At 35.1% G+C, this 7392-nt stretch overlaps 1 protein-coding gene across 1 annotated transcript in view; it reads right to left on the bottom strand.

Annotated features, from left to right (window-relative positions):
- LOC136025516 (glycine--tRNA ligase-like) overlaps positions 1-7392 on the bottom strand; it is a 74821-nt gene that overhangs the window by 36735 nt on the left and 30694 nt on the right.

Here is a 7392-nt window from a genome sequence, read left to right as displayed (position 1 = left end):
CCATGGACCATTATATGTTGCATGTTCAAGAGTCGGTAAACCTGACAATCTATTTATATGCACAGACAATGGGACAGCAAAGAATGTTGTATATTCGCAAGTTTTACGTAGCTAAAAACATATATATATGTTTATATATATATGTTTATATATATATATCTATCTATATTCACAGGTGGGAAATAGGGACACAACTACAATGGCGCGTAACTAATATGGCGCGTAACGACTTACGCGCGCGGGGGGGCTTGGGGGGGCGCGAAGCGCCCCCACCAACCAGGTGTTGGGGTGGCACGAAGCGCCACCCCAACAGCTAGTATATATATATATATATATATATATATATATATATATATATATACTAGCTGTTGGGGTGGCGCTTCGCGCCACCCCAACACCTAGTTGGTGGGGGCGCTTCGCGCCCCCCCCCAAGCCCCCCCCGCGCGCGTAAGTCGTTACGCGCCATAATAGTTACGCGCCATTGTAGTTGTGTCCCTATGTCCCACCTGTGAATATAGATATATATATATATATGGTTTTAACTACGTAAAACTTGCGAATATACAACATTCTTTGCTGTCCCATTGTCTTTGCATATAAATAGATTGTCAGGTTATCCCCCTGTTTCCCCCGGTGTCCCCGTTGTAGTTGTGTCCCTGTGTCCCGGTCGTCATTTATATTCCCTGTGTCCCGGGTCCCGGTCATCATTTGTATCCCGGTGTCCCGGTCTGTATATACATTCGTTTTTTAGTTTTGTTTTTCTCCTTTATTTTTTTCCTTTTTTTTTTCTTTTTTAGCTTATTTAGATTTTTAGATTTTTAGTTTTTTTTATTAGTTTTTAGTTTTTATTTCTTTTTAGTTTTTTTGTCCCGGTCGTCATTTATATCCCCCTGTTTCCCCCGGTGTCCCCGTTGTAGTTGTGTCCCTGTGTCCCGGTCGTTATTTATATTCCCTGTGTCCCGGTCGTCATTTGTATCCCGGTGTACCGGTCTGTATATACATTCGTTTTTTAGTTTTGTTTTTCTCCTTTATTTTTTTCCTTTTTTTTTTCTTTTTTAGTTTATTTAGATTTTTAGATTTTTTAGTTTTTTTATTAGTTTTTAGTTTTTTTTTCTTTTTAGTTTTTTTGTAGTTTTTACCTTCTTTTTAGTTTTGTTAATTTTTTTTTTTTACTTGTGTCCTGGTCGTCATTTATACTCCCTGTGTCCCGGTGCTTTGTTGATTGCTAATCGAACATTCCTTTTGTCCTGGTCGCTTTCTCTTTGAGTGTCGTCATTTATTTTTTTCTTTTTTAGTTCTTTTAGTTTTTACCTTTTTTAGTTTTTTTTTAGTTTTTAGTTTTTTTAGTTTTTTACCTTTTTTTAGTTTTTTTAGTTTTTTAGCTTTTTTATTTTTTTTATTAGTTTTTAGTTTTTTTGTAGTTTTTGCCTTTTTTTTTAGTTTTTTGTCCTGGTCGCTTTCTCTTTGAGTGTCGTCATTTATTAGTTTTTTCCTTTTTTTTTTAGTTTTTTATTGGTTTTTACCTTTATTTTAGCTTATTTTTCAGTTTTTTCCTTTTTTTTAGTTTTTTTTTATTTTTTATTTTTTTTAGTTTTTTACATTTTTTTAGTTTTTTTAGTTTTTTTAGTTTTTTAGCTTTTTTACTTTTTTTATTAGTTTTTAGTTTTTTTTTGTAGTTTTTGCCTTTTTTTAGTTTTTTCAGTTTTTTTTTTAGTTTTTTATTGGTTTTTACCTTTATAGTTTTTTTAGTTTTTTAGCTTTTTTATTTTTTTTATTAGTTTTTAGTTTTTTTTGTAGTTTTTTGCCTTTTTTTAGTTTTTTCAGTTTTGACGTCACCTAATCCAGTTTTTTCAGGTGACGTCACCTGACACATCCATCCACACATCCACAGACAGACAACTTATTTTTATATACTAGCTGTTGGGGTGGCGCTTCGCGCCACCCCAACACCTAGTTGGTGGGGGCGCTTCGCGCCCCCCCCCCAAGCCCCCCCGCGCGCGTAAGTCGTTACGCGCCATAATAGTTACGCGCCATTGTAGTTGTGTCCCTATGTCCCACCTGTGAATATAGATAGATATATATATATATGGTTTTAACTGCGTAAAACTTGCGAATATACAACATTCTTTGCTGTCCCATTGTCTTTGCATATAAATAGATTGTCAGGTTTACCGACTCTTGAACATGCAACATATAATGGTCCATGGGAAAACAATCTGTATTCAGATCTATACCTCATGATTCTAATGATTGCCCTTGAGCTTTGTTGATGGTGATTGCTAATCGACCATTCCCTGTCCCGGTGTCCCGGTCGTCATTTACATCCCCCTGTTTCCTCCGGTGTCCCCGTTGTAGTTGTGTCCCTGTGTCCCGGTCGTCATTTATATTCCCTGTGTCCCGGTCGTCATTTGTATCCCGGTGTCCCGGTCTGTATATACATTCGTTTTTTAGTTTTGTTTTTCTCCTTTATTTTTTTCCTTTTTTTTCTTTTTTAGCTTATTTAGATTTTTAGATTTTTTAGTTTTTTATTAGTTTTTAGTTTTTTTTCTTTTTAGTTTTTTTGTCCCGGTCGTCATTTATATCCCCCTGTTTCCCCCGGTGTCCCCGTTGTAGTTGTGTCCCTGTGTCCCGGTCGTCATTTATATTCCCTGTGTCCCGGTCGTCATTTGTATCCCGGTGTACCGGTCTGTATATACATTCGTTTTTTAGTTTTGTTTTTCTCCTTTATTTTTTTCCTTTTTTTTTTCTTTTTTAGTTTATTTAGATTTTTAGATTTTTTAGTTTTTTTATTAGTTTTTAGTTTTTTTTTCTTTTTAGTTTTTTTGTAGTTTTTACCTTCTTTTTAGTTTTGTTAATTTTTTTTTTTACTTATGTCCTGGTCGTCATTTATACTCCCTATGTCCCGGTGCTTTGTTGATTGCTAATCGAACATTCCTTTTGTCCTGGTCGCTTTCTCTTTGAGTGTCGTCATTTATTTTTTTCTTTTTTAGTTCTTTTAGTTTTTACCTTTTTTAGTTTTTTTTAGTTTTTTAGATGAAAACTTTTTTTAGTTTTTTAGCTTTTTTACTTTTTTTATTAGTTTTTAGTTTTTTTGTAGTTTTTGCCTTTTTTTAGTTTTTTCAGTTTTTTTTTTAGTTTTTTATTGGTTTTTACCTTTATTTTAGCTTATTTTTCAGTTTTTTCCTTTTTTTTAGTTTTTTTTAGTTTTTAGTTTTTTTAGTTTTTTACCTTTTTTTAGTTTTTTTAGTTTTTTTAGTTTTTTAGCTTTTTTATTTTTTTATTAGTTTTTAGTTTTTTTGTAGTTTTTGCCTTTTTTTTTAGTTTTTTTAGTTTTTTAGCTTTTTTATTAGTTTTTAGTTTTTTTGTAGTTTTTGCCTTTTTTTAGTTTGACAACTTATTTTTATATATATAGATAGTTTTTTTTTTTTACTTATGTCCTGGTCGTCATTTATACTCCCTGTGTCCCGGTGCTTTGTTGATTGCTAATCGAACATTCCTTTTGTCCTGGTCGCTTTCTCTTTGAGTGTCGTCATTTATTAGTTTTTTCCTTTTTTTCTTTTTAGTTTTTTATTGGTTTTTACCTTTATTTTAGCTTATTTTTCAGTTTTTTCCTTTTTTTTAGTTTTTTTTTTATTTTTTATTTTTTTTAGTTTTTTACCTTTTTTTAGTTTTTTTAGTTTTTTTAGTTTTTTAGCTTTTTTACTTTTTTTATTAGTTTTTAGTTTTTTTTTGTAGTTTTTGCCTTTTTTTTTATTTTTTTCAGTTTTTTTTTAGTTTTTTATTGGTTTTTACCTTTATAGTTTTTTTAGTTTTTTAGCTTTTTTATTTTTTTTATTAGTTTTTAGTTTTTTTTGTAGTTTTTGCCTTTTTTTTAGTTTTTTTTCAGTTTTGACGTCACCTGATCCAGTTTTTTCAGGTGACGTCACCTGACACATCCATCCATCCATCCACAGACAACTTATTTTTATATATATAGATATAGATATAGACTAGCTGTTGGGGTGGCGCTTCGCGCCACCCCAACACCTAGTTGGTGGGGGCGCTTCGCGCCCCCCCCCAAGCCCCCCCGCGCGCGTAAGTCGTTACGCGCCATATTAGTTACGCGCCATTGTAGTTGTGTTCCTGTGTCCCACCTGTGAATATAGATAGATTTATATATGTGTTTCAAACTACGTAAAAATTGCGAATATACAACATTCTTGGCTTTCCCATTGTCTGTCCATATACAAAGCCGTTTGTACTAATAATGACGTCATATGCAAACGCTCTTTTTACAAACAAACAAACATGCATACACACAACTCGTTTTTATATAGATAGATAGATAGATAGATACAATACAAATTAACTACGTAAAACTTGTGAATATACAACAGTCTTCGCTGTCCCATTGTCTGTGCGTATAAATAGATTGTCAGGTTTACCGACCCTCAAAGATGCAACATACAATTGTACATTGGTAAAGCAATCTGTATTAAGATCTATACCGCATTTTTCTAGTGATTGCCCTTGAGCTTTGTTGATGGTGGTTGCAAATGCTAATCGAATTGGGAATTGCAATCTTTTAAATTGAAAAAGCAGATCCGTTGGAATCATGGGAATGCGAGGAATAAGAACAGCCTCACCCTCATAAGGCCTTGTCAAGATTGTGGCATCTATTAGGTTTTCCATTGTTTTTTTTACGGCAAGTCGCGTGCCATTTCAAAGCTTTGGTGGGTTGATATTTCTTAAAAGTATTATTGGTACGCCTATTTTTAGTTGTAGCAGGTGTGGTGGACACCCTGAAGGATCTATGGAATTTAAAAATTCAGATGGATCATTAACCGCTTCATTTGGTTCCAAAACTGTGTCGACTGACTTGTAAAGGACTGCCTGGTCTCGAATCTTGGTCAAAACAATATTGTTGATTTCGTGGACGTCTATATTTTTGGTTGCGAGAATCGCTCTTTCACTTAGCCATTTATTATTTTTATAATTTTTTAGAATATTCGGAAATACTTTTTCAATCAATTCATTTTTGGACGTCACTAAATTACAGAAATCAGCAGGTAGTTGTATACGTCCTGAAATTGAGTCTACTGTTTGACCAGAGTCATCGTTTTGCAATCGGACACGCATATTTGTAGCTAATTTTAATATTTTTACGTGTGCCCATAAATTAGAATTTTTTAGGCAAGCATTCATTTCGTCTGCAGAAGTTAAACTACGTAAAAATTGCGAATATACAACAGTCTTGGCTTTCCCATTGTCTCTGCATATACAAAGCCGTATGTACTAATAATGACATCATATGCAAACGCTGACTGCCTGGTCTCGAATCTTGATGAAAATAATATTGTTGATTTCGTGGACGTCTATATTTTTGGGTGCGAGAATCGCTCTTTCACTTAGCCATTTATTATTTTTATAATTTTTTAGAATATTCGGAAATACTTTTTCAATCAATTCATTTTTGGACGTCACTAAATTACAGAAATCAGCAGGTAGTTGTATACGTCCTGAAATTGAGTCTACTGGGAGCTTTCCGTTTCCAATTGTCAGCAATTGATCTGAAAATGTTTGACCAGAGTCATCGTTTTGCAATCGGACACGCATATTTGTAGTTAATTTTAATATTTTTACGTGTGCCCATAAATTAGAATTTTTCAGGCAAGCATTCATTTCGTCTGCAGGAGTTGATCTAGGTATTATAGGTAATGTTTGCCTGAAATCTCCCGCAAGCAATATTAATGTGCTGCCAAAGGGTTTCGACTTCCCTCTCAAATCTTTCAAGCATTGATCCAGAGCCTCGAGCGATTTTTTGTGTGCCATTGTGCACTCATCCCAAATAATAAGTTTGCATTGCTGCAATACTTTACCCATCCCAGATGATTTGGAAATATTGCACGTGGGAGTTTCTGTAGAATGCAAATTCAGAGGCAATTTCAAAGCGGAATGAGCAGTTCTTCCACCAGGCAGCAATGTTGCGGCTATTCCGGACGACGCAATTGCCAACGCTATATCATTTTTTGATCGAATTGATGCCAGAATCAGTTTTATCACAAATGTTTTACCAGTACCTCCTGGCGCATCCAAAAAGAAAATTTCTCCAACGTTGTTATCGACACAATGCATTATCGTATCATAAATGTCTTTTTGTTCCGACGTTAACTTGGAAATGTTATTTTGTACATACGACAATAGATCACTCGTACTGTAACTTTGTTCACGATCCAATTCTACACATGTCGAAACAGCAGCGATACGGTTAGGTGAAGACATTCCCAAATCCTGAAGAGGTTTGTTTGCCATACGTACGCACAAATCTTCTATAATAACTAAAGTGTAGTTATAAATTTCTGATGTAAAATCAAAAGTCATATCTGACGTCTCGAACTGTTTTCGATGGAGCATATCTTCGGAAATTTTTTACTTATATTTTTCCCATAACTCTGTAGGAGCTGATGGAGAGCAAGTTGTTAAAATGATGCCAAACAATGCACGAATTTGACTTGGGGTTGACGTTTCGCACGCGTCATTGATGCAGTTATCCCAGTGTTGGTCATTCTCCAATAAATTCAGAGCTTGGCATGCACTACGGTAAGTGTCATGTATAGTACCGTTTACAGTTCTCAAATACTCAAAGGATGTCGGACCGGGTACATTCACCAAAAGCAGGCGTAGAAAGAAGCATTCATGTTGATTGGGGTGAACGGTGTAGAGTCTTCCTATCGTGGTATCTTTGAAGATGGTAGGTTGGCCGTCGACTGACTTACCCTGTTTTCGACGTTCAAATACTTTATTTTTAGTTTTCCACGTTTAATACGAAGGCACTTCAGTATACAGCAGTCTTTTTGCAAAAGAATCATTTTTGCAAAGCGAAAAAAAAGCTGTTAATGTTGTATCACCGTCAAAGCAAAAATGAAGACAACTAACTTCATGACGTCAGTCAACACAGAAACATGACGTCACCTGACAGACAGACAGACACACAGACAGACAACTTATTTTTATATATATACTAGCTGTTGGGGTGGCGCTTCGCGCCACCCCAACACCTAGTTGGTGGGGGCGCTTCGCACCCCCCCCCAAGCCCCCCCGCGCGCGTAAGTCGTTACGCGCCATAATAGTTACGCGCCATTGTAGTTGTGTCCCTATGTCCCACCTGTGAATATAGATAGATATATATATATATGGTTTTAACTACGTAAAACTTGCGAATATACAACATTCTTTGCTGTCCCATTGTCTTTGCATATAAATAGATTGTCAGGTTTACCGACTCTTGAACATGCAACATATAATGGTCCATGGGAAAACAATCTGTATTCAGATCTATACCTCATGATTCTAATGATTGCCCTTGAGCTTTGTTGATGGTGATTGCTAATCGACCATTCCCTGTCCCGGTGT

This window comes from Artemia franciscana, chromosome 3 (assembly GCF_032884065.1).
Source record: "Artemia franciscana chromosome 3, ASM3288406v1, whole genome shotgun sequence".
NCBI lineage: Eukaryota > Metazoa > Arthropoda > Branchiopoda > Anostraca > Artemiidae > Artemia > Artemia franciscana.
Note: the sequence above shows the minus strand (reverse complement) of the source record. Positions and strands in the feature narration are given on the sequence as shown.